This window comes from Mustelus asterias, chromosome 2 (genome assembly GCF_964213995.1).
Source record: "Mustelus asterias chromosome 2, sMusAst1.hap1.1, whole genome shotgun sequence".
Classification (NCBI taxonomy): Eukaryota; Metazoa; Chordata; class Chondrichthyes; order Carcharhiniformes; family Triakidae; genus Mustelus; species Mustelus asterias.
In genome coordinates, this window is record NC_135802.1 from 129,117,077 (window position 1) to 129,144,910 (window position 27,834).

The 27,834-nt window shown below is 48.2% G+C and overlaps 1 protein-coding gene across 2 annotated transcripts in view; it reads left to right on the top strand.

The window, feature by feature from the left end:
* dtnbp1a (dystrobrevin binding protein 1a) overlaps positions 1-27,834 on the top strand; it is a 226,876-nt gene that overhangs the window by 31,482 nt on the left and 167,560 nt on the right. The gene's annotated exons all lie outside the window — the stretch shown is intronic.

The window sequence follows — 27,834 nt, forward strand, 5'->3', positions numbered from 1 at the left end:
GAAGGAGGTGTAACTAGGCTTTTAATGGCAACCTAACTTCATAATAACCGCTAAACACCCTAAGTGCTCTGAAAAAGTAATGTTCTAATTGTGGAATGTCAAATATCTCTGTAAAGATTTAAAAATCTATATCTTTAAAAACAAATCTTGCTTTAAAAAAGACTTTATTTTAACTTCTATCTTAATACATTTATTTTTCTATTTGAAAATTAAAAGTGAAGAGTTTTAACTGCTTATAAATTCATGGTTTGCTGTATGTGAATACTTCAGTTTGGTTGCCTACCTGCTTGCTGACACCATTGCGAGACATGCCAAGACAGTCCCTTGATTTGACAACAGATTTAAACTGACATGGAGAAATAGGAAAATTTCAGCCGCAGATCACTAGGCTTTTTGTCGGCAGTTACCTTTAGGTCAGCAGTGAGTGCCCTTTCTTTACTGTCAGTCATAAAATCTAGGCCATTATGTTTAGTGTTATGAACAGATGAGAGAGAGAGACAATCGAAACCCCCATAATTTCTCTCCCATGTGAGAGCCATCTGTCTATAATCAGCGTGGTTAATTTAGGTTAGGCTGAAGTGTGTTCCCAAACACCTGTGTGGACAGTTTTTATTAAAGTCACCAGCAGCAGACTTGCATGGATTTTCAAACCAGGAGCATTATTTATTCACATGCTCACTTACCCGTAAGACTTATTGCTTCTTCCCACACACCATCTACATATAAAATGGATACAGCTGCTTTTGGTGTTTGTCCCCTTTAAGTGACCAGATGAAGAATTTCGGAATTTTAAAATGAGCCTTTATTTTTGAGCTACAGCAAGGGATCTGATATGCCAGCTGGTGGCCAACTAGACATCCCAAATAGAGCATTACACAGACCATTATATGTTCAGGTCCAGGTTCGGTTAGAAGTAATTTACATACACTAATTAAAGATTTACTTTTGCTCAGAAATTATCTATATCCACTCACAACTAACACATAGGATTACATAAGATGTAATAATAAGGCTTTATTGTCCAGTTACAACTCGTGCATGTCTACCTAATTGTAATATCAACAAACACGTGTTTCTTTCTATTTATCTACTAACTTCCAGACACCATTATGATAGCCAAATGACTAACCAATGGTATATCAACTCCCCCATGCCCCCATGTTCATTGTCCCTTGTTCGAACAGATTACTAACAAGCTGCATGTAATTCAATGCAGGCATTGTGTGTAAATTTGTGTGACTGAGACCTCCCTTGTAACTGGGAGTTTTATAGCCCTTGACTGTTATGTGGATCTGCTTGGAATCAAGGTCTCTGGTTTCTCTGTGTGACTGAGTTCTAATGGCTAGCAGATTGTGATTTTTAAACGTGTGATTATTAACCCTTTCAGCGCCATCAGTTTGTTTACCTTATTCCAAATGCTTTGTGCATTATGATATAAAGCATTTAGGCATGCCTTTTTGCCATTTTTAATCATCCTAACTTTTCTTTGTACTGTGGCCCTATTTGGCTCTCTCCCTTGATTATCCTGTCTACCGTTTGTGTTTTACTGTTCTTACTGTCTTTGTTTCTCTTTCTCTTGTCACCCTGCTTAGATTCCCATCCCCCTTTTCATTCTAGTTTAAACCCTCCCCAACCACACTAGCAAATACTCGCCCTAGAACATCAGTTCCGGTCCTGCTCAGGTGTAACCTGTTCCATTTGTACTGGTCCCACCTCCCCCAAAACCGGTCCCAATATCCCAGGAATCTGTAACATTTCTCCTTGCATCATCTTTCCAGCCACGTATTCATCAGATATATTCTGGTATTTCTACTCTGACTAGCACGTGTCACTGGTAATAATCCTGAGGTTACTACCTTTTGAGGTCCTACTTTTCAATTTAGTTCCTAACTCCCTATATTCGGCTTTTAGGACCTCATCCTTTTTTTACCGATGCATACCGTGGTCACTGGCTGTTTCCCCTCCCCTTCCAGAATGTCCTGTAGCTGCTCTGAGACATCCTTGACCCTAGCACCAGAGAGGCAACGTACCATCCTGAAATCTTGTTTGCTGCCACAGAAATGCCTATCTATTCCCCTTACAATTGAATGCTAAAACTATTGCATTCTCACACTTTCTCTTCCTCTCCTGTGGAGCAGAGCCAACTGTGGTGGAACGAATTGGGCTGTTACTGCTTTTCCGCAACAATATCCAAAGCAATCCTGTAGGGGAATAGCCACAGAATTCCTGCACTGCCTGCCTAGTCCTCTTACTCTCCCGGATGAGTCACCTATTCCCTTTCTGCCTGTGGAGTCTTAGACTGCAGTGTGACCACCTCTTTGTATGTGCTATCCACAATACTCTTCAGCTTCACGGATGCTCCACAGTGCCTCTCGCTGCCACTCCAGCTCTGAAACCTGGCCTTCCAGGAGCAAATGCCATTAGCTTTCGGAGCGCTCCGAAAGCTAATGGTATTTGCTACCAAATAAACCTGTTGGACTTTAACCTGGTGTTGTTAAAACTCTTACTGTGTTTACCCCAGTCCAACGTCAGCATCTCCACATCATTCCTTCCAGGAGCTGCAGCTGGAGACAATTCCTGCATGCATGCTAGCCCAGGCACAGGAAATGTTCCTGGCTTCCCACATGAGTATTAGAAGCACACCACGGCTTTGAGCTCTCCTGCCATGACTTACCCCTTGAAAGTGTACTTGCTGCAGGCCGTTTCTTTAGATTAGCTTTTGATGTTTGGATCACTCTTTCCGCCAGACCGTTAGATAATGGATGATATGGCGCCGTATTAATATGTCGAATTCCGTTTAGCTTCATATAGTAAGTGAATTCCTGGCTGGTAAAGGACGGTCCATTCTCGTAAGCCTCCAGGTGCAAAAAAGGTGCTAAGTTTCTTGTGTTTGATTAATTCACGTACGTTCATCCATTTTGTGTGGGCATCTGCTATTACCAGGAACATTGAAAACGTGAACGGACCAGTGTAGCCGACATGTAGCCAAGTCCATGCCCTTCCTGGCCATTCCCATAGGTTTATTTGGTAGCAAATACCATTAGCTTTTGGAGTGCTGCTCCTTCGTCAGATGGAGTGGACATTTCCACTCCATCTGAGGAAGGAGTAGCGCTCTGAAAGCTAATGGTATTTGCTACCAAATAAACCTGTTGGACTTTAACTTGGTGTTGTTAAAACTGTTACTGTGTTCACCCCAGTCCAACGCCGGCATCTCCACATCATTCCCATAGGTGCAGAGGAGCTGTTGGCGATCACTTCTGCCCTTGTTGGCATTGACCCACGAGCATGGCTATGTCCGTATCCATTCCTGGCCACCATTCATAGCTTCTTGCAAGCATTTTCATTTTTGTCACTCTTACGTGGCCATGGTGAAGTTTGGTTAGGGTGGGACGGCAACCCTGTCTGAGGATGACCACTCTGGAGTCCCATAGGAGTATGTCATCTTCCACGGTCAGCTGCTGTCTCTGGCTCCAATATGGATGGAATGCGGGTTGTAATGAATGGCCATTTTGTTTCCCCAGTCAGTACTAGCTGTTTCAATTTCACGAGGACTGGGTCTTTTTGTGTCCATATCCAAATATTATTTGCTGCCACTGGGAGAGTTTCCAAAAGTTTAATTGTCATCACCGTCTCTTCCATTGGGGGTACCACTGATGGGATGTCTGCTAACGGTTGCCAACTTAAGGCATCTGCATTGGCTACTCAGCCTCCTGAAGATGTAGGTTGATAATTGTAGGCGGCCAGTAATAAAACCCACTGTTGGATTCGTGCCGATGCTGTGGGCGGCACCGCCTTCTCCTTTAGCAGTCCTAGTAGTGGCTTGTGTTCTGTGCCAATGATGAATTTTCACCCATACAGGTATTGGTGGAATTTCTCAACCCTGAGTATCACTGCCAACCCTTCTTTTTCAATGTGATAGCCAAGGTCCTGGAGGCATATGCAATTGGGCATTCCTCTCCATTTGGCCAGCTTGGTGCCAATACCACCCCGATTCCATACGGGGATGTATTGCAGGTCAATTGTAGCTCTTTCCTGGGATCGTAATGTGCCAGAACGTTCGACAAGGAAAGTTGTTTCTTTACGGAAAGCCAAGGACTGATTGGAAGCTCACTCCCTATGCTTAGTAGTTGGTGTAATGGGGCCATGACAGAGGCAAGATTGGGTATAAATTTTCCATGATGCGGAGATGCCAGTGTTGGACTGGGGTGGGCACAGTAAGAAGTCTCAATAGGTTAAAGTCCAACAGGTTTATTTGGAATCTCAAGCTTTCGGAGCACTGCTCCTTCATCAGGTGAGTGGGGAAGTAGGTTTCACAAACACGGCATATGTAGACAAAGACACAATTGCAAGATAATGGTTGGAATGCGAATCTTTACAGGTACAGACAGTGCGAGTGGAGACACCTCTCTCTCGCATTCCAACCATTATCTTGAAATTGTGTCTTTATCTATATGACGTGTTCGTGAAACCTACCTCTCCACTCACCTGATGAAGGAGCAGTGCTCCGAAAGCTCGTGACTCCAAATAAACCTGTTGGACTTTAACCTGGTGTTGTGAGACTTCTTACTATAAATTTCCCCCAATAGGTTACCAACCCCAGAAATTATCTTAGTTCCTGGATGGACATGGGAGCCAGGCTGCTTTTTATCTCCTTGTCTTCCAAAAGGTGTAGACTGGACTTGTACCCTGCAGCCCAGATATGTCACTTGGGGACCTAGAATACACATTTCTCCCGTCTTGGCGAATGCCTGTCTTGGAAAATCAACGTAGAACTTCCTCAAGGTATTCCTTGAGGATGTCATCCAGGTAAATAGCCACCTGAAGGAGAGCGTGTAAGTTCTCTCTTGTTCGCGGGAAAATTGTGCAGGCTGACAATACCCCAAATGGCAGTCTCATGTATTGGTAAAAGTCTTAATGAGTATTAATTGTTGACTCTCTCTGGAATTCTTGTCTAACTGTAATTGTAAGTACGCATGACTCGTTTCAAAAACGAGAGTCCGCTTGCGAACTTCACATTTCAGTCCTCGATCCAAGGGACCGGATGTTTATCCAGCTGCGAGAAACAAATTACTAGTTGTTTAAAATTCCCGCAAAGGCGGACTGATCCATCCACTTCAAAATTGGTATGACCAATGCTGCCATTCCACAAATCAGACTGGTTTGATGATCCTTTCACACTCCAGTCTCCAGATTTCAGTTTTAATTTTTTCCTTAAGGCAAATGGTATTGGGTGGACTTTGCAAAATCATGGAGTTAATTCCTGGTCAACATGTAACGTCGCCTTGTCTCCTTTGATAGTCCCTTGGCCTTCCTTGAAAACTTCAGGTTATTTAGCAGGATATCACTAATGCGGTCATTCTGTAGCTGAAAGATGTTGAACCAATTTAGGTGGATCTCTTGCAACGGATTTCACCCCATTAGGCGTGGTTAAAGTTAAGGGTTGGAGTCCAGAGCGAATTTTATAGAACACCGATTCTCTGACCACTGATACGGCTGCATCTGTATCGACCTCCATTAGTACCGGATGTCCATTTAACCATCCATTTATCTTGATTGGGTCTGATTTGGACATCAGTATGCAATTCAGTTGTTCTAAATCAGGTGTAGGTGGACCTTCTATGGGTGTGAACTCTCTTGGGTAGCAAAATACGAGTTGTTTTTCTGTCTCTAGGTCTTGTAGAGGTCTTTTGACTTTGCATCCTGGCAACAGTTATGATGCACTACCGGGTGGGATTCTGAAGGGACTTGTAGCTGTTTGGTCTAAGTTTGGCTTTGCTTTGGGGCTGTGCTGTGGGCAGTCCTGGATACTTCCTGAATGAGGCTATGTAATTGCCTGCGCTCAAGTGGTGGTCCCCAAACTCAGTAGAACTGTCCACTTCCATTGGCATATCTTGCAACTTGACTGCTCCGCTTGCAGTATATTCCAGTGATAAGGTCAGCTGTAGCGCCTGTTTGGAGTCCAGTTGAGCTTCAGCTAATAGGTATTTTTGAATAGTTACGTTATTAATCCCGCATACCAGATGGTCTCTAAGCATCATAAGTTAAGGGTTAAACCAATTTCACATGCTTTCACCAGTTATCTTAACTTAGGAAACACGTAATAGATTCCCTTGGCTTTCAGATTGTTAAGTAAAAACGATAACATCTCAGAGGTGGCTTGGGTCGTAGTATTCTCTAACTAGTTCAGTAAATGTTTGAAAGGTTTTCATATCAGGTGCCTCGGGGAAAGTTAAACTCTGAATGACAGCAAATGCTGAAACCCCACAGGCAGTTAGGAGAATTATCCATTGTTTTTCGTCTGCCATAATGTAAACCCAAAAAAAGGTAATACATGTGTTTCACATATTGGGCCCAATCCTCGACGGCACGATCGAACAGGTCTAGTAATCCAAATAAAGGCATGATGCATAAAAATGGCTTGCCCCAACTTAGGTCAACTGTTGTGCACGAGTTCTTCCACAGTCGTGCTTTACCACGTTGCTACTGAAATAACTCCATCGAGGCCGGTGGCTCTTCACCAAACTTAGAATTATTTACAATAGCAACATTCAGACAGGTACTTCTCAGTACAGAGTATACATTCTGAATTGTAATGCATGCTTTAGTGCATTTTGCAGTTTTTGCTGTAGTTATCTTAATCAAATATTGCAAGAAAATTGAAAATCTTTAATTTTTGACTGGAAAGTTCCATTTTAATACATAAACAGATTACAATAGGTGTCAGCTATGGCTGTCACATCTCAATCAGAAAGTCATGGCTGTCACATCTCAATCAGAAAGTCATGATAGTAAATATTCATCATGGAGTGCGGTTACAAGTGGTGTACCTCAGGGATCTGTTTTGGGGCCACTGCTGTTTGTAATATTTATTAATGATCTGGATGAGGGTATAGTTGGGTGGATTAGCAAATTTGCTGATGACACCAAAGTCGGTGGTGTGGTAGACAGTGAGGAAGGGTGTCGTAGTTTGCAGGAAGACTTAGACAGGTTGCAAAGTTGGGCCGAGAGGTGGCGGATGGAGTTTAATGCGGAGAAGTGTGAGGTAATTCACTTTGGTAGGAATAACAGATGTGTTGAGTATAGGGCTAACGGGAGGACTTTGAATAGTGTGGAGGAGCAGAGGGATCTAGGTGTATGTGTGCATAGATCCCTGAAAGTTGGGAATCAAGTAGATAAGGTTGTTAAGAAGGCATATGGTGTCTTGGCGTTTATTGGTAGGGGGATTGAATTTAGGAGTCGTAGCGTTATGTTGCAACTGTACACAACTCTGGTGCGGCCGCACTTGGAGTACTGTGTGCAGTTCTGGTCCCCACATTACAGGAAGGATGTGGAGGCTTTGGAGAGGGTGCAGAGGAGGTTTACCAGGATGTTGCCTGGTATGGAGGGGAGATCCTATGAGGAGAGGCTGAGGGATTTGGGATTGTTTTCGCTGGAAAGGCGGCGGCTAAGAGGGGATCTTATTGAAACATATAAGATGATTAGAGGTTTAGATAGGGTGGATAGTGATAGCCTTTTTCCTCTGATGGAGAAATCCAGCACGAGGGGGCATGGCTTTAAATTGAGGGGGGGTAGTTATAGAACCGATGTCAGGGGTAGGTTCTTTACCCAGAGGGTGGTGAGGGATTGGAATGCCCTGCCAGCATCAGTAGTAAATGCGCCTAGTTTGGGGGCGTTTAAGAGATCCGTAGATAGGTTCATGGACGAAAAGAAATTGGTTTAGGTTGGAGGGTCACAGTTTTTTTTTAACTGGTCGGTGCAACATCGTGGGCCGAAGGGCCTGTTCTGCGCTGTAATGTTCTATGTTCTATGTTCTATGTGTTATGCTCCTCTCCAGAGACTTAACACACAATCTGTGCTGACAGTTCAGAGTTGTACTGTTGGAGATTTTAAATTAAGGTCATGTCTGCCCTCTGGCTGTAAAAGATCCACGGCACTATATGTAGCTGATTAGAGGTGCAATGCTGGTGTACTGGCCAGTATATATTCTGTTTAAAAAAAATTAAAACAGAATAACAGGGCATTATTACATTGCTGTTTGAGAAATTGATGTATGCAAAATGATTGCCACATTCCCTACATTACAAAAATGATTTTACTTCTAATAACATGCTTTAACCTGCGTCACAAAATGGCCTATATAAATACAATTTGATTATTTTCAAATGAGTATGTACCTTAATTGCTATCCAGTATTTATTTTGTGCTCAAACAGGCAAATTTTATTAGCTTCGATTCTGAAATCTTCATATGGTTGCTATGTTTTAATTTGTTATCTAGGATATTCCCATTTAAATGTTAAATATCTTTCATTTGCAATAATTCTAGGTGGCTAGCAAGCCCTTGTGGCATTGCTTATGATAAATGGATAAGCTCACAAGATTGTTTTGGAAGATAAGGCAAAGGAGAATCCAAAGAGCTTCTACAAATACATAAAGGGCAAAAGAGTAGCAAGGGAAAGAGTAGGGCCTCTTAAGGATCAACAAGGTAATATATGTGCAGATCCACAAGAGATGGGTGAGATCCTAAATGAATATTTCTCATCAGTATTTACTTTTGAGAAAAACATGAATGTTCGGGAACTTGGGGAAATAAATAATGAAGACTTGAGGAATGTACATGTTACAGAGAAGGAGGTGCTGGAGGTCTTAAAGTGCATCAAGGTAGATAAATCCCCGGGACTGATGAAGTGTATCCCAGGTCATTGTAGGAGGCTAGGGAGGAAATTGCATGTCCCCTAGCAAAGGTACTTGAATCATCGATAGTCACAGGTGAAGTGCCTGAAGATTGGAGGATAGCAAATGTTGTGCCTTTGTTTAAAAAGGGCTGCAGGGAACTACAGGCCAGTGAGCTTCACATCTGTGGTGGGTAAGTTGTTGGAAGGTGTTGTAGGGAAATATCCCTTACCAGTGCAGAATAGAAGTTGAGTCGCAAATCAAGGTTCAAAGCGTGTCTTTATTGTACAATTACTGGGATCCCAGGGAGACCCCCGTAGCCAGCTCAGAAACAGTGGCTTGGCCACGTTGATCTCAATTAAATCACATCAGCTCTGGATCTTTATAGGGATCCAAAATTCGCGCGGGAACATTTGATTATGCCTTTTTTTACACAATGTATAAAGTGGTCTGTCAGTTTCAAAAGTCCCTAGGAAGTTTCATGGATTAGCATTTGTATGGTGTGTGTTCGTGTTAATGGGATTACTTGGTCCTGCCCCGGTGTCTAAATGCGTTTCCCATTACCATCTCTATGTGTCCTCTTATTTAAATTGATCCTATTGTTCCGTGTCTGTGTTTCCTGCTTGTGAGATTGAGTGTTAATGTCATCCTGTCCTGTTGGGTGTCTGGGGTATTTCATTCTTAACCTTTTATCCTTATCTCTTAGTTTATCAGATTTTTATGTCTGCCTTGGCCAGTTTAAAATGCAGCTACGCGCTGTTGCTAGGCAGATTAGGGATCTTCCGTAGTTTCTGAAATTCGTGAGTCTCTCAGCTGTGCAGGGGGGGACCCGATCGAATATCCATCCGGGGGTGCCCCTCTGCATTGTTGGCCCGTTATGAGTGGTGCCAATTAGTCCAATATGTAAATATGTTTGATGATGCAAATATGGTTTTCTGGAAAATTTCCTCCTTCAGAAGGTATTTTGAGAGACAGGATCTACAGGCATTTAGAGACACAAGGACTGATTAGGGACAGTCAGCATGGCTTTGTGAGTGGAAAATCATGTCTCACAAATTTGATTGAGTTTTTTTTGAAAAGGTAACCAAGAAGGTAGATGAGGGCAGTGCAGTTGATGTTGTCTACATGGACTTTAGCAAGGCCTTTGACAAGGTACCGCATGGTAGGTTGTTGCATCAGGTTAAATCTCATGGGATCCAGGCTGAGGTAGCTAACTGGATATATAAATTGGCTTGATGACAGAAACCAGAAGGGTGGTTGTAGAGAGTTGTTTTTCAAACTGGAGGCCTGTGACCAGCGGTGTGCCTCGGGTCAGTGCTGGGCTACTGTTATTTGTCATTTATATTAATGATTTGGATGAGAATATAGGAGGCATGGTTAGTAAGTTTACAGATGACACCAAGATTGGTGGCATAATGGATAGTGAAGAAAGTTAGCTCGGATTGCAACAGGATCTTGATCAATTGGGCCAGTGGGCTGACGAATGGCAGATGGAGTTTAATTTAGACAAATGCGAGGTGATTCCTTTTGGTAGATTGAACCAGGGCAGGACTTACTCAGTTAATGGTAGGGTGTTGGGGAGAGTTAAAGAACAAAGAGATCATGGGATACATGTTCATAGCTCCTTGAAAGTGGAGTCACAGGTGGACAGAGTGGTGAAGAAGGCATTCGGCATGCTTGGTTTCATCGGTCAGAACATTGAATACAGGAGTTGGGACGTCTTGTTGAAGTTATACAAGACATTGGTAAGGCCACACTTGGAATACTGTGTACAGTTCTGGTCACCCTATTATAGAGAGGATATTATTAAACGAGAAAGAGTGCAGAAAAGATTTACTAGGATGCTACTGGGACTTGATGGATTGAGTTATAATGAGAGGCTGAATAGACTGGGACTTTTTTCTCTGGCGGGTAGGAGGCTGAGGGGTGACCTTATAGAGGTCTATAAAATAATGAAGGGCATAGACAAGGGAGATAGTCAATATCTTTTCCCAAAGGTAGGGGAATCTAAACCTGGAGGGCATAGGTTTAAGGTGAGGGGGGAGAGGTACAAAAGTGTCCAGAGGGGCAATTTTTTCACACAGGGTGGTGAGTGTCTGGAACAAGCTGCCAGACGTAGTAGTAGAGGTGGGTACAATTTTGTCTTTTAAAAAGCATTTAGACAGTTACATGGGTAAGATGGGTATAGAGGGATATGGGCCAAATGCGGGCAATTGGGACTAGCTTAGGGGTTTAAAAAAAGGGAGGTATGGACAAGTTGGGCCAAAGGGCCTGTTTCCATGCTGTAAACTTCCATGACTCTAAGCTGTATTGATGCATTATTGTGCTTAGGTGGGTCAGTGTTTAAATAGAACTGTGCTTTTAAGATTACAAAGTAACTAATAATTAGTCAGGTGAAATCAAAGAGCAAATGCTTGCCAATTTTTGGCTCCAGAATAAAAAATACACTTTTTTCGGACCGAATTGTAAGATCTGAACTGTGAAGGATGCTATCAAAATGTAATAATTCTTGTTCACCAGTTAAGGGAAAAACAACAGCAGTTATTTACAAGTAAAGGCTATACAGAGGCTTTCAGCCACATCGCTGCATCCAGCTCCCTGAAAAGGTTCAGGAACAGAAACCTGAACTCACTGAGGTGATTCCCCCAGCCTGGTTCCCTGAGTCATGTGACCCTTATTCTGCAGATTGATCCTTAAAGGGACAATCACCACATCCCTATGCTCTCCAAGCACATTAATACAAATGTCAGTACTCCATATACGTAGTCCAAGATAATTAAACATTCTAAATTAAGTCGAAAGTTTCCAGATCTTTGTGGAGCGGTGTAACTGTTCTTTCCACAGGATTGCTGTTGTCTGAAATCGCAATGACAGGTGCCTCTCCAGGCACAGGCCGTTCGTTCTGTTTCCATGGAGATGCCGGCATTCCGCAGGTACTTAAATGCTTGGAAAATTGACAACAGTCCCAGATGGCAATATGGCTGGCTGTTGGGACAACACTTGCTCTCTTAAATCATCTACGTGTTTCTGGGCGATCCTTCCTTCTACGTCCACTTGATAAAACAGTGTTCCAGTTTTGGAGACAATGACTCCAGATACCCAACTCGACCCACTTCCAAAATTCCCCTCATATGCTGCTCCCTCCATTGAAAAAGACCGTGTTGACTTGCATGAAATATGCTTTGTCTTCTGACTGCTTTGACTGGCCTCTTCCTTCCCAGCAAATTTGGAAACATGAGGCTCAGTCTCATTCTGAGGTGACAGTTCATTAACAACTCTGCTGGCGGGATTCCCATTGTTGCATGTGGAGTGGCCCAAAGCCCAGAAGAAATCGTGACATTCTGGTCTCCAGGGTCCATCCTGACGGCTTCTTCAGGCCAGACCTAAACGTTTGGATGCCTTGTTCAGCTATTCCATTGGTTGCTGGGTGGTAAGGCGCAGTCCTAATTTGCTTGATACCGTTGACGGCAGTGAAGTTCTGAAACTCAGCACTTGTGAGGACTGTTCCATTATCAGACACTGACTTCAGGTATTCCATGGTTGGAAAAACATGGGTGTAATTTCTCAACTGCAATGCCAGAGACTTCATTTCAAACACTTACGTCACTTTGTGCATTGAAAAGGAGCAAAAGGGTCTATTCTATTCTATTCTATTCATAGAATTCTATGAAAAAGGAGCAAAAGCATTGTGGTCATGAATAGACCAACATAATCAGTATGGACACGTACCCATGGCCGGCCAGACCACTCGCAAGAGTGCAACGGGGCTGCAGCAGGCAACTTTCAAGAGTGCTTGATTAGGCTCTCAATGTTGGCATCAATGTCAGGCCTCCACACACAACTTCTGGTGAGCATCTTCATCATACCCAAATGGGTGCAGTGTAGTTTAGCTAGGAGCAACTTTTCCTGATTAGGGTGATGCTTTCTTGATAACTCAACTCATCCTTTTGAATAAAATATCATTTTATCTCTTTGGAAACTGGTTCATTAGCCCAATCTATTAGTTTCCTGTGCCTCACTTTGGATAGCAGTGACTCCTGACTGGTCCAGTATTTGATCTGTTTCTCAACATGTCTAAGAAATTCAACGACATGACAATTTTCTGCGATACTGGGGCAGGTGCATCAGTCTCTTGCAAAGGGAGGCGACTAAATGGATCTGCACTCACTATTCCAGGCCAGTGCTTGAAGGTATATTTGTAGGTGAGAGGTTAAAACCCCAATGCGATTGGTGGAATAGGCTTGACTTCTTTAAAAAGACCCAAACCTGGTTTGTGATTAGAAATAATGGTAAGGTGCCTACCGTACAAATAATGGTGGAATTTCTTGACACCAAACATTATTGATAATCCCTCTATTGCCATTTGTGAGTAGCCTTTTTTGGCTTCTGGGAGGGTTCTTGAGACATTGGCCTTTCAGATCCGTTATCCATCTCATGGGATAACATGGCACCAACACCATATGGAAAGGCATAGCAGGTTATTAATTTCTTAGATGGATTGAAATGTACTGACAAGTTCAAAGAATCAGCAATTACTTTCCTCTGTTAAAAGCTTCTTTCTGGGACGTCTTTCAAAACCAATGCTGGTGCTTCTTTTGCAGCATGTGCAAGGGGGCTAATAACATCGACAGATTCAGGTTAAAAAAAAAAATGCCCATAGTAATTTACCATTCCTAAAAATTACTTGAGCTGGGATGTGTTTTTGGGGGCCAATGCCTCTTTTATGGTTCTGACCTTGTCTTGCATGGGGTATAATCCTTGTGCATCTACCCGGTAGGCTATCTCGGTAGCTTGAAAAGTACATTCCTCCTTCTTGAGGTGAATTCCAGCCTTTTGAAATCTCTTTAGAACCTCCTTTAAGTTAGCTAGGTGCTCGACTTCTGTCAATCCAGTTGTAAGAACATCATCAAGGCATACCACAACTCGTGGCAGCCCTTCTAACATTGTCCTCTGGAAAATAGCACATGCTGATGACACACCAAAGGGCAGGCACATATACTAGAGCAAACCTTTGTGTATGTTTATCGTGACATAACCTCAGGAAGCATTGTCTAATTCAAGTTGCTGATTCATATCCAGTTTTTTATAAGATTGACCTCCAGTCAGCTTTCAATACAGGTCTTCAATCTTTGGGATTGGATACTTATCCAAATTGGCAGCCTGATGAACTGTTAACTTGTAGTCCCCACAAATGTGGATGGTTTTGTCTGTCTTCAACAGGGACTATGGATGATGCCCATTCCGCAAACTGAACTGGCTGGATAATGCCCAGTTCTTCCCATCTCTTTAATTCAGTATCCACCTTTTCTCCTAACGCATATGGTACTCTTCTTCCCCTAAAAAAATTGAAGTGTCGTTGATCTTTGCCTGCAAGTCTTTTATCTTGTTTAACTCAACACTGAAGACACTCCTATTTCTTCATCGGTTTGAGCAGTCCTCCTTCCGACACTTGGAAAATCTCGGTCCAATTTAATTTGATTTCCTTAGGCTAATCGTGGCCCAGCAGGCTTTGTCCTTTGCTTGACTATTATTACTAGGACATAAAAAGACTGTTGCCCATAACTTACAAGTACTGTTACTGTGCCCATTATTTTTATGGCTTCACGTTGTTAACTTTGTTGCAGTACTCTTTAAATTCATTGACTGGATCCCTTCTCTCAATGTATGTTGACCTATCACAGTAGCAGATTCACCAGTGTCTACTTCCATCTTAAGAGGCTTTCCATTTACTATGGGCATTATAGTACTGCAGGCTATTTTGCCCCTCTTTCACAATAAACAGGGAGTGAACATCTAAGTTGTTGACGCTAGCTTCTTTCACATTATATACTTGTGACACTACTTAATCGACAACTGGGTAGACTTGACTTGTTTTTGCACCAATGCCTTAAAAGGCCTTTCCTGTGCCAGAAAAAAAACATTCAGCTGCTTTATATCAGCAAGATTGAAGTGGGTGGTTACCCCCACAATGGTAACATTCTATTTCAATCTTTACTGATTTATTTCCTCTTCTAAATCTTGTTTTATTTGTAGCTGAATTTGCATCCCGCTTCACTATTATATCTTTCTTGGTGCCACTGCTGACTGCAGTTTCTCATCCCAACTTGTGAATGCTACCATTTTGCACGATTTGTAACATTTTTCAGTGCTGTCCAGCATTATCTCCAAAGCTCAATTAAAATGTATATCTGCCTCTGCTAGTAACTTCCATTGAAAAGCCTCATTCATCCCACAGACTAATCTGTCCCACAGTATATCATTCAAAAGTGCTTCCAAAGTCGCAGTGCTCCAAGATTTGCTTCAATTTGATATAAGTCGTAATAGTTTCCCCTGGGGCTTCTCCCCTTTGAATAAAAGAATCTCTACAAAATGACCGATGGTTTCAGATGGAAATGTGACTTTACCGATTCAACAATCTCACTAAATGATGTGGAGTTGGGAATGCTTGGGGTTGTGAAACTACGAAGCAAATTGCAAGCCTGAGTCCCACCCGCACTCAGGACGATTGCCCCTCTCGATCCCCCCTCCTCTATTCCGTTGGCCTGAAAGTAATAGTGTACAGTCCTCCACGGAAACATCAAATAGCGACATTTTTATAATTACTCTTATCTCAAGTTCACTCAACTTCAACGGAAACTGTATGTCCACAGTTCAAGGCTTGCTTTAACCCTTGTTGCCAATGTAGTAATTCTTGTTCACCAGTTAAGGGAAGAATAACAACACAATTTATAGGTTATGGCTATACAAAGACTTACAGCCTCGTAGCTGCAGCCAGCTCCCCTGAGATGGTTCAGGAACTGAAACCCAGCTCATCAGGGTGATTCTCCCTCCCCATCGCCCCCGCCCCCGGCAGATTGATGCTTAAAGGGACAGTCACCACACACAAATAATTGTTACCTGGTACTAGTGCTAAGAAGATCTTACAAAATTATTGGTGCTCAGCAGGGGGTCAATTAGAAAATTACGATAATGATTTTTAAAAATCATCTTAGTTGCCATGGTATATTATTGTAATGGTGTATGGAACATAGTCATCAAAATAGTCAGTTTAATAACTAATTGACATCGATGCTGAGATTTAGGCCCCCAACGATTATTGCATTTCAACATGCTATCAGCTACCAGCATGTTTATTAACAACATTTCATAATGTGATTTTTAAAAAAGCAGAAGCTCCATCTAGTGGCTGCACTGTGGTTTTATGTTCCTCTGTGATCACTGATGTTTTTCTGAAGCATTCATTTTAATTTTAGATCTCGGTGCATTTGTAGTACATTGCATTATCTTTATCCATAAAAATGTTTTGCTTGACTGGTAATTTCAATTTATGTAAAGTGCTTTAAAAACTTTGGCAAGCAGACACAGTTTTTAAAAAAAAAATGTACTTGCATTTCCATAGTGCTTTTCATGATCTTAGGACATCACAAAGCACTCACAGCCATTGAAGTACTTTTTAACATGGAGTCACTATTGTAATTCAGAAATACAAGATCATAACCAATAGCAGCAGGAGTGGGCCATTTGGCACATCGAGCCTTCTCTCCAATTTGATAAAATCATGGCTGATCTGATTGTGACTGTAGTTCCACTTTTCTGCCTGTCCTCCATAACCATTAACTCCTTTGTCAATCAAAAATGTGTCTAACTCGGCCTTGAATATGTTCAATGGCCCAGCCTCCACAGCTCTAGTAGTGGTAGAGAATTCCAAAGACTAAAGGCCCTCTAAAAGAAGAAATTCCTTTCACTCCATCTTAAATGGTAGACCCCTTATTTTTAAGCTACACCCTGACTTTGATTCCCCCAAGTGAGAAAGCATTCTTTCAACATCCCTTTCAAATCCCCTCAATCTTGTATGTTTCAATAGGATAACCCCTAATTCGGTAGCACAGTGGTTAGCACTGCTGCTTCACAGCTCCAGGGTCCCGGGTTCGATTCCCGGCTCGGGTCACTGTCTGTGTGGAGTTTGCACATTCTCCTCGTGTCTGCGTGGGTTTCCTCCGGGTGCTCCGGTTTCCTCCCACAGTCCAAAGATGTGCGGGTTAGGTTGATTGGCCAGGTTAAAAATTGCCCCTTAGAGTCCTGGGATGCGTAGGTTAGAGGGATTAGCGGGTAAATATGTGGGGGTAGGGCCTGGGTGGGATTGTGGTCGGTGCAGACTCGATGGGCCGAATGGCCTCCTTCTGCACTGTAGGGTTTCTATGTTTCTATGTTTCTTCTAAACTCCTGAGCAGTCCCAACCTGCTCAACCTTTCCTCATAAGACAACTCTTCCATCCCAAAGAAACAGCCTAGTGAACCTTTGCTGTACTGCTTCCAATGCCAATATATCCCTCCTGAAGCAAGGAGAACAAAAACATACACAGTTCTCCAGATGTGAACTCACCAAAGCCTTGTATAGCCCATAATAATATGTCCCTACTCAATCCTCCTTGCAATGAAGGCCAACATTCAATTTGCCTTCAGTTAAAACAATGTCAATCTCTCTTGAGCTCCCACATGTCCCTGATCTTCTATTCTGCTACACTTTCTCTACCCGACACTCCAACTACAATCCATCGTATTTCTGCCCCTGTTCAGCTCTAAAGAGTCATATGGACTTGAAGCGTAGACTAGGTTACTCCTAGGGGAAGCGATGGCCTAGTGGTATTATCGCTAGATATTAATTAGAAACTCAGTTAATGTTCTGGGAGCCCAGGTTCAGATCCCACCACAGCAGATGGTGGAATTAAGAATCCACTGACGATCATGAAACCATTGTCGATTGTCAGAAAAACCCATCTGGTGCACTAATGTCCTTCAGGGAAGGAAATCTGCCGTCCTTACCTGGTCTGGCCGTACTCTGATTCCAGAGCCACAGCAATATGGTTGACTCTGAACTGCCCTCCGGCAACTAGGGTTGGGCAATAAATGCTGGCCAACCAGTGATGCCCATGTCCTATGAATGAATTTTTTAAAAAAAACTCTCTCCACAGATGCTGCCAGACGCTGAGTCTTTCCAGCATTTTCAGTTTTTATTTCTCATTTCCAGCCACCTCAGTATTTCCTTCTATTCCATTTACCTTCCTAGTTACATTCTGAACCTGCACAATTCATGCACAAGGACACCCAGATCCCTCTGTACTGCAGCATTCTCTATTCAAATATATTTTTTTATTCTTCCAACCGGCCCAGACACCTTAGATTTTCCTACATCATACTCCCATCTGCTAATTTTTTTGCCCACTCACTTGAAGTATTTATATCCCTTCGAAGACTCTTTCCTTCTTAGCAAATCTGGCAACAATATGGACTAACTCTTCATCCAAGTATAGATTGTAAATAGTTGAGGCCCCACCACTGATCCCTGTGGCACTCTCCAAGTAACAGATTACCAACCCTAAAATGACCTATCTATCATGCCTGTTACATGTGAGTGAGCCAATTCTCTATCTGTGCGAATATAGCACCTCAACAACATGAGCTCTGATCATGTGCAGTATTTCTGCAGCCGACTCCTGCTCAAAAAACTCACTGAATTTGTCAAACATGATTTTGTCTCTTTCCCCCCCTCTCTCCTTCCCCCCTCTCTCTGTCCCCCCCCCCTCTCTCTGTCCCCCCCCCCTCTCTGTCCCCCCCCCTCTCTCTGTCCCCCCCCTCTCTCTGTCCCCCCCCTCTCTCTGTCCCCCCCCTCTCTCTGTCCCCCCCCCTCTCTCTGTCCCCCCCCCCTCTCTCTGTCCCCCCCCCTCTCTCTGTCCCCCCCCCTCTCTCTGTCCCCCCCCCTCTCTCTGTCCCCCCCCTTCTCTCTGTCCCCCCCCTTCTCTCTGTCCCCCCCCTCTCTCTGTCCCCCCCCCTCTCTCTGTCCCCCCCCCTCTCTCTGTCCCCCCCCCTCTCTCTGTCCCCCCCCCTCTCTCTGTCCCCCCCCCTCTCTCTGTCCCCCCCCCTCTCTCTGTCCCCCCCCCTCTCTCTGTCCCCCCCCCTCTCTCTGTCCCCCCCCCTCTCTCTGTCCCCCCCCCTCTCTCTGTCCCCCCCCTCTCTCTGTCCCCCCCCCCCTCTCTGTCCCCCCCCCCCTCTCTGTCCCCCCCCCCTCTCTGTCCCCCCCCTCTCCCTGTCCCCCCCCTCTCTCTGTCCCCCCCCTCTCTCTGTCCCCCCCCTCTCTCTGTCCGCCCCCCCTCTCTGTCCCCCCCCCCTCTCTGTCCCCCCCCCTCTCTCTGTCCCCCCCCTCTCTCTGTCCCCCCCCCTCTCTCTGTCCCCCCCCTCTCTCTGTCCCCCCCCCCTCTCTCTGTCCCCCCCCCTCTCTCTGTCCCCCCCCCTCTCTCTGTCCCCCCCCTCTCTCTGTCCCCCCCCCTCTCTCTGTCCCCCCCCCTCTCTCTGTCCCCCCCCCTCTCTCTGTCCCCCCCCCTCTCTCTGTCCCCCCCCCTCTCTCTGTCCCCCCCCTCTCTCTGTCCCCCCCCTCTCTCTGTCCCCCCCCCTCTCTCTGTCCCCCCCCCTCTCTCTGTCCCCCCCCCTCTCTCTGTCCCCCCCCCTCTCTCTGTCCCCCCCCCTCTCTCTGTCCCCCCCCCTCTCTCTGTCCCCCCCCCTCTCTCTGTCCCCCCCCCTCTCTCTGTCCCCCCCCCTCTCTCTGTCCCCCCCCTCTCTCTGTCCCCCCCCCCTCTCTCTGTCCCCCCCCCCTCTCTCTGTCCCCCCCCCTCTCTCTGTCCCCCCCCCTCTCTCTGTCCCCCCCCCTCTCTCTGTCCCCCCCCCTCTCTCTGTCCCCCCCCCTCTCTCTGTCCCCCCCCCTCTCTCTGTCCCCCCCCTCTCTCTGTCCCCCCCCTCTCTCTGTCCCCCCCCTCTCTCTGTCCCCCCCCTCTCTCTGTCCCCCACCCTCTCTCTGTCCCCCACCCTCTCTCTGTCCCCCCCCCTCTCTCTGTCCCCCCCCTCTCTCTGTCCCCCCCCTCTCTCTGTCCCCCCCCCTCTCTCTGTCCCCCCCCCTCTCTCTGTCCCCCCGCCCTCTCTGTCCCCCCCCCTCTCTGTCCCCCCCCCCTCTCTGTCCCCCCCCCTCTCTCTGTCCCCCCCCCTCTCTCTGTCCCCCCCCCTCTCTCTGTCCCCCCCCTCTCTCTGTCCCGCCCCCTCTCTCTGTCCCCCCCCCTCTCTCTGTCCCCCCCCCTCTCTCTGTCCCCCCCCCTCTCTCTGTCCCCCCCCCTCTCTCTGTCCCCCCCCCTCTCTCTGTCCCCCCCCCTCTCTCTGTCCCCCCCCCTCTCTCTGTCCCCCCCCCTCTCTCTGTCCCCCCCCCTCTCTCTGTCCCCCCCCTCTCTCTGTCCCCCCCCCTCTCTCTGTCCCCCCCCCTCTCTCTGTCCCCCCCCCTCTCTCTGTCCCCCCCCCTCTCTCTGTCCCCCCCCCCTCTCTCTGTCCCCCCCCCTCTCTCTGTCCCCCCCCTCTCTCTGTCCCCCCCCTCTCTCTGTCCCCCCCCCTCTCTCTGTCCCCCCCCCTCTCTCTGTCCCCCCCCCTCTCTCTGTCCCCCCCCCTCTCTCTGTCCCCCCCCCTCTCTCTGTCCCCCCCCCTCTCTCTGTCCCCCCCCCTCTCTCTGTCCCCCCCCCTCTCTCTGTCCCCCCCCCTCTCTCTGTCCCCCCCCCTCTCTCTGTCCCCCCCCCTCTCTCTGTCCCCCCCCCTCTCTCTGTCCCCCCCCCTCTCTCTGTCCCCCCCCCTCTCTCTGTCCCCCCCCCTCTCTCTGTCCCCCCCCCTCTCTCTGTCCCCCCCCCTCTCTCTGTCCCCCCCCCTCTCTCTGTCCCCCCCCCTCTCTCTGTCCCCCCCCCTCTCTCTGTCCCCCCCCCTCTCTCTGTCCCCCCCCCTCTCTCTGTCCCCCCCCCTCTCTCTGTCCCCCCCCCTCTCTCTGTCCCCCCCCCTCTCTCTGTCCCCCCCCCTCTCTCTGTCCCCCCCCCTCTCTCTGTCCCCCCCCCTCTCTCTGTCCCCCCCCCTCTCTCTGTCCCCCCCCCTCTCTCTGTCCCCCCCCCTCTCTCTGTCCCCCCCCCTCTCTCTGTCCCCCCCCCTCTCTCTGTCCCCCCCCCTCTCTCTGTCCCCCCCCCTCTCTCTGTCCCCCCCCCCTCTCTCTGTCCCCCCCCCTCTCTCTGTCCCCCCCCCTCTCTCTGTCCCCCCCCCTCTCTCTGTCCCCCCCCCTCTCTCTGTCCCCCCCCCTCTCTCTGTCCCCCCCCCTCTCTCTGTCCCCCCCCCTCTCTCTGTCCCCCCCCCTCTCTCTGTCCCCCCCCCTCTCTCTGTCCCCCCCCCTCTCTCTGTCCCCCCCCCTCTCTCCGTCCCCCCCCTCTCTCCGTCCCCCCCCTCTCTCCGTCCCCCCCCTCTCTCCGTCCCCCCCCCTCTCTCCGTGTCCCCCCCCTCTCTCCGTCCCCCCCCCTCTCTCCGTCCCCCCCCTCTCTCCGTCCCCCCCCCTCTCTCCGTCCCCCCCCCTCTCTCCGTCCCCCCCCCTCTCTCCGTCCCCCCCCCTCTCTCCGTCCCCCCCCTCTCTCCGTCCCCCCCCCTCTCTCCGTCCCCCCCCCTCTCTCCGTCCCCCCCCCTCTCTCCGTCCCCCCCCCTCTCTCCGTCCCCCCCCCTCTCTCCGTCCCCCCCCCTCTCTCCGTCCCCCCCCCTCTCTCCGTCCCCCCCCCTCTCTCCGTCCCCCCCCCTCTCTCCGTCCCCCCCCCTCTCTCCGTCCCCCCCCCTCTCTCCGTCCCCCCCCCTCTCTCCGTCCCCCCCCCTCTCTCCGTCCCCCCCCTCTCTCCGTCCCCCCCCCTCTCTCCGTCCCCCCCCCTCTCTCCGTCCCCCCCCCTCTCTCCGTCCCCCCCCCTCTCTCCGTCCCCCCCCCTCTCTCCGTCCCCCCCCCTCTCTCCGTCCCCCCCCCTCTCTCCGTCCCCCCCCCTCTCTCCGTCCCCCCCCCTCTCTCCGTCCCCCCCCCTCTCTCCGTCCCCCCCCCTCTCTCCGTCCCCCCCCCTCTCTCCGTCCCCCCCCCTCTCTCCGTCCCCCCCCCTCTCTCCGTCCCCCCCCCTCTCTCCGTCCCCCCCCCTCTCTCCGTCCCCCCCCCTCTCTCCGTCCCCCCCCCTCTCTCCGTCCCCCCCCCTCTCTCCGTCCCCCCCCTCTCTCCGTCCCCCCCCCTCTCTCCGTCCCCCCCCCTCTCTCCGTCCCCCCCCCTCTCTCCGTCCCCCCCCCTCTCTCCGTCCCCCCCCTCTCTCCGTCCCCCCCCCTCTCTCCGTCCCCCCCCCTCTCTCCGTCCCCCCCCCTCTCTCCGTCCCCCCCCCTCTCTCCGTCCCCCCCCATCTCTCCGTCCCCCCCCCTCTCTCCGTCCCCCCCCCTCTCTCCGTCCCCCCCCCTCTCTCCGTCCCCCCCCCTCTCTCCGTCCCCCCCCCTCTCTCCGTCCCCCCCCCTCTCTCCGTCCCCCCCCCTCTCTCCGTCCCCCCCCCTCTCTCCGTCCCCCCCCCTCTCTCCGTCCCCCCCCCTCTCTCCGTCCCCCCCCCTCTCTCCGTCCCCCCCCCTCTCTCCGTCCCCCCCCTCTCTCCGTCCCCCCCCCTCTCTCCGTCCCCCCCCTCTCTCCGTCCCCCCCCTCTCTCCGTCCCCCCCCCTCTCTCCGTCCCCCCCCCTCTCTCCGTCCCCCCCCCTCTCTCCGTCCCCCCCCCTCTCTCCGTCCCCCCCCCTCTCTCCGTCCCCCCCCCTCTCTCCGTCCCCCCCCCTCTCTCCGTCCCCCCCCCTCTCTCCGTCCCCCCCCTCTCTCCGTCCCCCCCCCTCTCTCCGTCCCCCCCCCTCTCTCCGTCCCCCCCCTCTCTCCGTCCCCCCCCCTCTCTCCGTCCCCCCCCCTCTCTCCGTCCCCCCCCCTCTCTCCGTCCCCCCCCCTCTCTCCGTCCCCCCCCCTCTCTCCGTCCCCCCCCCCTCTCTCCGTCCCCCCCCCTCTCTCCGTCCCCCCCCCTCTCTCCGTCCCCCCCCCTCTCTCCGTCCCCCCCCCTCTCTCCGTCTCCCCCCCTCTCTCCGTCCCCCCCCCTCTCTCCGTCCCCCCCCCTCTCTCCGTCCCCCCCCCTCTCTCCGTCCCCCCCCTCTCTCCGTCCCCCCCCCTCTCTCCGTCCCCCCCCCTCTCTCCGTCCCCCCCCTCTCTCCGTCCCCCCCCCTCTCTCCGTCCCCCCCCTCTCTCCGTCCCCCCCCTCTCTCCGTCTCCCCCCCCCTCTCTCCGTCCCCCCCCTCTCTCCGTCCCCCCCCCTCTCTCCGTCCCCCCCCCTCTCTCCGTCCCCCCCCCTCTCTCCGTCCCCCCCCCCTCTCTCCGCCCCCCGTCCGCTGTCCGCCCCCCCCGTCCGCTGTCCGCCCCCCCCTCCCTTTCACCACGCCTCCCCCCCACCCCCCCCCCCTTCGCTCGGCCACCCCCGCCCCCCCCCCTCGCTCGCCCCCCCCCCCCCCCCTCGCTCAGGCCCCCCCCCCCTTGCTCGACCCTCTCACTCGGCGGCCCCTCCCCCCACCTCCCTCCCTCCCCTCGGGAATTTTGGAAGATTGCAGCCAATGCATCCGCTATCAGTGCAGCCACTTTTAAGACAGAATGCAGGCCTTCAGGTTCAGCGAACTTGTCAGCCTTTCGCCCCATTAGTTTCCCATGTATTTTTTCTCTTGTCAAAATAGTGATTGTTTTATGTTCCCCCCTTTTGCCATGAAGCCAGTCATTTTGGCACAAATTCCCAAGGCAATAATTAATAGTCGGGTTAATTGAGTAATAACTATTGGCCCCTGGACGCATTAAAGGTATCAACGGTTCAATGATGGACTCACTCCTCTGAATCAGAAGGTTGTGGGTCCAAGTTCCATAATTTATGAGTGGAGGAGTGAGGAAAGTTGAAGCACTCAAGGGGATGGAAGGGTTAAGGCTGGAGTAGGCTGCAGAAATTGGTACGGTTCTAAAGTGATTTGAAGAGGGTGATTTTAAATTTAATACATTGAAAAACAGAAAGCCAATGTAGATCAGATTCAGGCTACTGAGTTTTGAATAAGTTCCTGTTTGTGGAGTATGGAAGGCCATCAAGTAGGCCACTTGGGAGGTGACAATTGGTATCAGCTACAGCAGCAAGGGTGGGGACGGGGCAGAGGAAGGTGGTATTGCAGTGGTCGATGTAACAGTTTTGGTTATGGGTTGAAATGGAATGTCAGACTTTGCATGATCTGGTTGCTTAGATGAAAAGAAAGATTATTTCAGTGGTTGGACAGTCATTGAGTGGGTGGCATCAATGTAAACTTTTCACTGAGGAGAGCGGTTAGGAGACATATCTGAGCATCTGGCTAGAACGTGGAGTGGTCGGGGTAGAGGTCGTGCTTAATGAAAATAAAATTAACTTTTGAAGGGACAATACAGGCTCGGGAGAGGAAGCAGGCCAATGGGATTAATTTTGGACTGCTCTTGCACAAGGAACTGGCCCAGACATGATGGGAAAGCAGGACTCATGAAACTCCTCAAGAATCCTAGTCTTCTAAAACTCCTGTGATTCCACAATAAGAGATGAGCACCGTGTTCCTGGATTTGGCCCCAGTTGTACTGCTGACCCGTCCCCCCTCTCTCTTTCCCGTTCCCCCTCTCTCCCCCTCTCTCCCCGTCATACTGCTGAGTGGGCAGCACGGTGGCACAGTGGTTAGCACTGCTGCTTCACAGCTCCAGGGACCCGGGTTCGATTCCCGGCTTGGGTCACTGTCTGTGTGGAGTTTGCACATTCTCCTCGTGTCTGCGTGGGTTTCCTCCGGGTGCTCCGGTTTCCTCCCACAGTCCAAAGATGTGCGGGTTAGGTTGATTGGCCATGCTAAAATTGCCCCTTAGTGTCCTGAGATGTGTAGGTTAGAGGGATTAGTGGGTAAAATATATGGGGGTAGGGCCTGGGTGGGATTATGGTCGGTGCAGACTCGATGGGCCAAATGGCCTCTTTCTGCACTGTAGGGTTTCTATGATCTTCTATGACCCTGCTCAATTTCCACCTGCTTTTTTCATGCCCAGAGCAGATTTAACATTCACTGTCATAGAGGTTTAAAGCATGGAAACAGGCCCTTCGGCCCAACTTGTCCATGCCGCCCTTTTTTTTTTAAGCCCCAAAGCTAATCCCAATTGCCTGCATTTGACCCATATCCCTCTATATCCATGTTACCCATGTAACTATCTAAATGCTTTTCCTCATTATTTTATAGACCTCATAGAATCATAGAAATCATAGAAACCCTACAGTGCAGAAGGAGGCCATTCGGCCCATCGAGTCTGCACCGACCACAATCCCACCCAGGCCATACCCCCACATATTTACCCACTAATCCCTCTAACCTACACATCCCAGGACACTAAGGGGCAATTTCTAACCTGGCCAATCAACCTAACCTCTATAAGATCACCCCTCAGCCTCCTACTCTTTTAGAGAAAAAAGTCCCAGTCTATCCAGCCTCTCCTTATAATTCAAACCATCAAGTCCCGGTAGCATCCTAGTAAATCTTTTCTACACTCTTTCTAATTTAATAATACCCTTTCTATAATAGGGTGACCAGAACTGCACACAGTATTCCAAGTGTGGCCTTACCAATGTTTTGTACAACTTCAACAAGATGTCCCAATTCCTGTATTCAATGTTCTGACGGATGACACCAAGCATGCCGAATGCCTTCTTCACCACTCTGTCTACCTGTAACTCCACTTTCAAGGAGCTATGAACATGTACTCCTAGATCTCTTTGTTCTGTAACTCTCCCCAACGCCCTACCATTAACTGAGTAAGCCCTGCCCTGGTTCAATCTACCAAAATGCATCACCTCGCATTTGTCTAAAACTCCATCTGCCATTCATCAGCCCACTGGCCCAATTGATCAAGATCCCATTGCAATCGGAGATAACTTTCTTCACTGTCCACTATGCCACAAATCTTGGTGTCATCTGCAAATGTACTAACCATGGAAGAATATTCTTCCTCTCCAACCCGCCACCTTCAGCCATGTAATCTCCTGAGAGAGAAGGTACTTCAGTACTAACCTAGTCCCTGTAAGGATTGGTAATAGATTGCACTAACTCAAGATGCTATCTTCAATACAATACAAGTTTGGAAGAACAACATTTTTACTTGTGTTGTGTGTTTTCAGTTCAATTGGATGTCAATATATTAAAAAATCCAATGCACCACAGATTATATTGCTGAAACACCTCAGGTTAAGAACACTAGTTCTTAATTGTTAATAACTTGCTATTTTAATGTAGCATTTGTTCCACTGAGATTATCATATTAAACATTGGATTTAAAAATGAATCTGTATATACTGTATTCTGGGAATATTTTTAAGTGGATTTTGACATCACAGGATCATTTATCATAAAATCTACAGAAAAATAGGTCATGTGTCCCAGTGCATCTGTGCTTTGCCAGCTCTAATTTTTGTGTTTCCTTTAATATTTTCTATCAAAGAAATGGAGCCCTTTAGGGAATGGAGGGCAACAAAATTCATTTTGAGGAATGAATATTTGAGAAAAGAGAGTTTGGCAAAGATTTAAGTAAATGAAATCTGGATTCAGCATTTGAGATGCACTAATTGATTTGCTCAACAACTTAAATAGGATTGCATTGGATATACAGCACAGAAACAAGCCATTTGGCTTAATCAGTCCAGGCTTAGTGTTTTATGCTTCTTGTGTCCCACAATCGTCTTCCTCCGTCTACCTCTTTAATTTAACCCTTTATTCTCTTCTCTCGCATATGTTTGTTTAGCCTCCCTGAAAATGCCTCTGTTATTTGCTTTAACCATTCCTTGTGTTAGCAAGTTCCACATTCTCATCACTCTGTGGGTAAAGAAGTTTTTTTTGAATTCCCTAATTGATTTCCTGCTGAATATTTTATATTCATGGTCTCGAGTTTTGTTCTTCCCCACAAATGGAAATGCTCTTCATGTGTCTACTTTGTCAAAACCTTGCATTATTTCAAGACCTCTATTAGGTCACCCCCAACCTTCTCTTCATGAGAAATGAGACATAGCCCATTCATTCCCCTCGCTGATAGCTATACCTGTATTCCTGGTATTGTGGTGTTAAATCTTTATGCCTCCTCCCAAATGCTTCACTCTCTTTTATAATATGGTAACCAGAAATTATGCAGATTTTTTATTATTCATTTTTTTCAGTTCTGTTTCAAGTGTCTGCCAGTGATTCGTACCATGGCCTCTACCACTGACCATTATAAGCTCTGGTTCAGATGATAACCTTAGACTTAGAGACAAGAAGGTTGTGGGTTCAAGTTCCACTGCAGGACATCAACACAAAAATTAAGGCTAACACTCCAGTGTAGCACTGAGGGAGGGCGTCTCTATCAGAGTGCCATTTTTCAGAAGGGAAACATTAAAAATGGGGAGGTCATGGCCTAGTGGTATTATTGCTCGACTATTAATTCAGAAACTCAGCTTGAATACCGCCATAGCAGCTGGTGGAATTTGAATTCAATAAAAAATTTCTGGAATTAAGGATCTACTGATGATCATGAAACCATTGTCTGTTGTTGGAAAAACATCTGGTTTACTAACGTCCTTTAGGGAAGGAAATCTGCCATCCTTACCTGGTCTGGCCTACATGTGACTCCAGAGCCATAGCAATGTGGTTGACTCTCAACTGCCCTCCAAGGGCAATAATGGATGGGCAATGAATGATGGCCAGTCAGCAATGCCTATGTCCCACGAATGAATAAAAAAAAACACGAGCCCCTGTTTCTTCCCAGGTGAATGTAAATGATCCCATGGCATTATTTCAAAGAAGAGTCGGGGAGTTATCCCCAGTGCCCTAGTCAAAATCCTTCAACCAACACTTTATTAAAAAAAGTTATTGGTAATGATGACATTGCTGCTTTGGGAGCTTTCTGTGCATAAATTGGCTGTCATGTTTCCTACATTACAAACTTCAAAGAAGTACTTCACTAGTTGTAAAGTGCCTTGGGGCATCTTGGTTATGAAAGATACCATATAAATGCAAGTTTTTCTTCAAAGAAAAGTGTGAACACTGCCAGTGTGACTTGCTGTTATGTCTCCTTTTCTTCTATGATGAAGGGCCTGGCTTCTACTGATACTTAGCTTAATGCTGTGGGTGGGTAAATTGGGGATCACTGTGCATCAGTGTGCACCATTTTGTATTGGTGTGCTTGTTGCAGCACTAGGTTTCTTTATTCACTTTTTTAAAGCCTAAATCCATTGCCTATATGC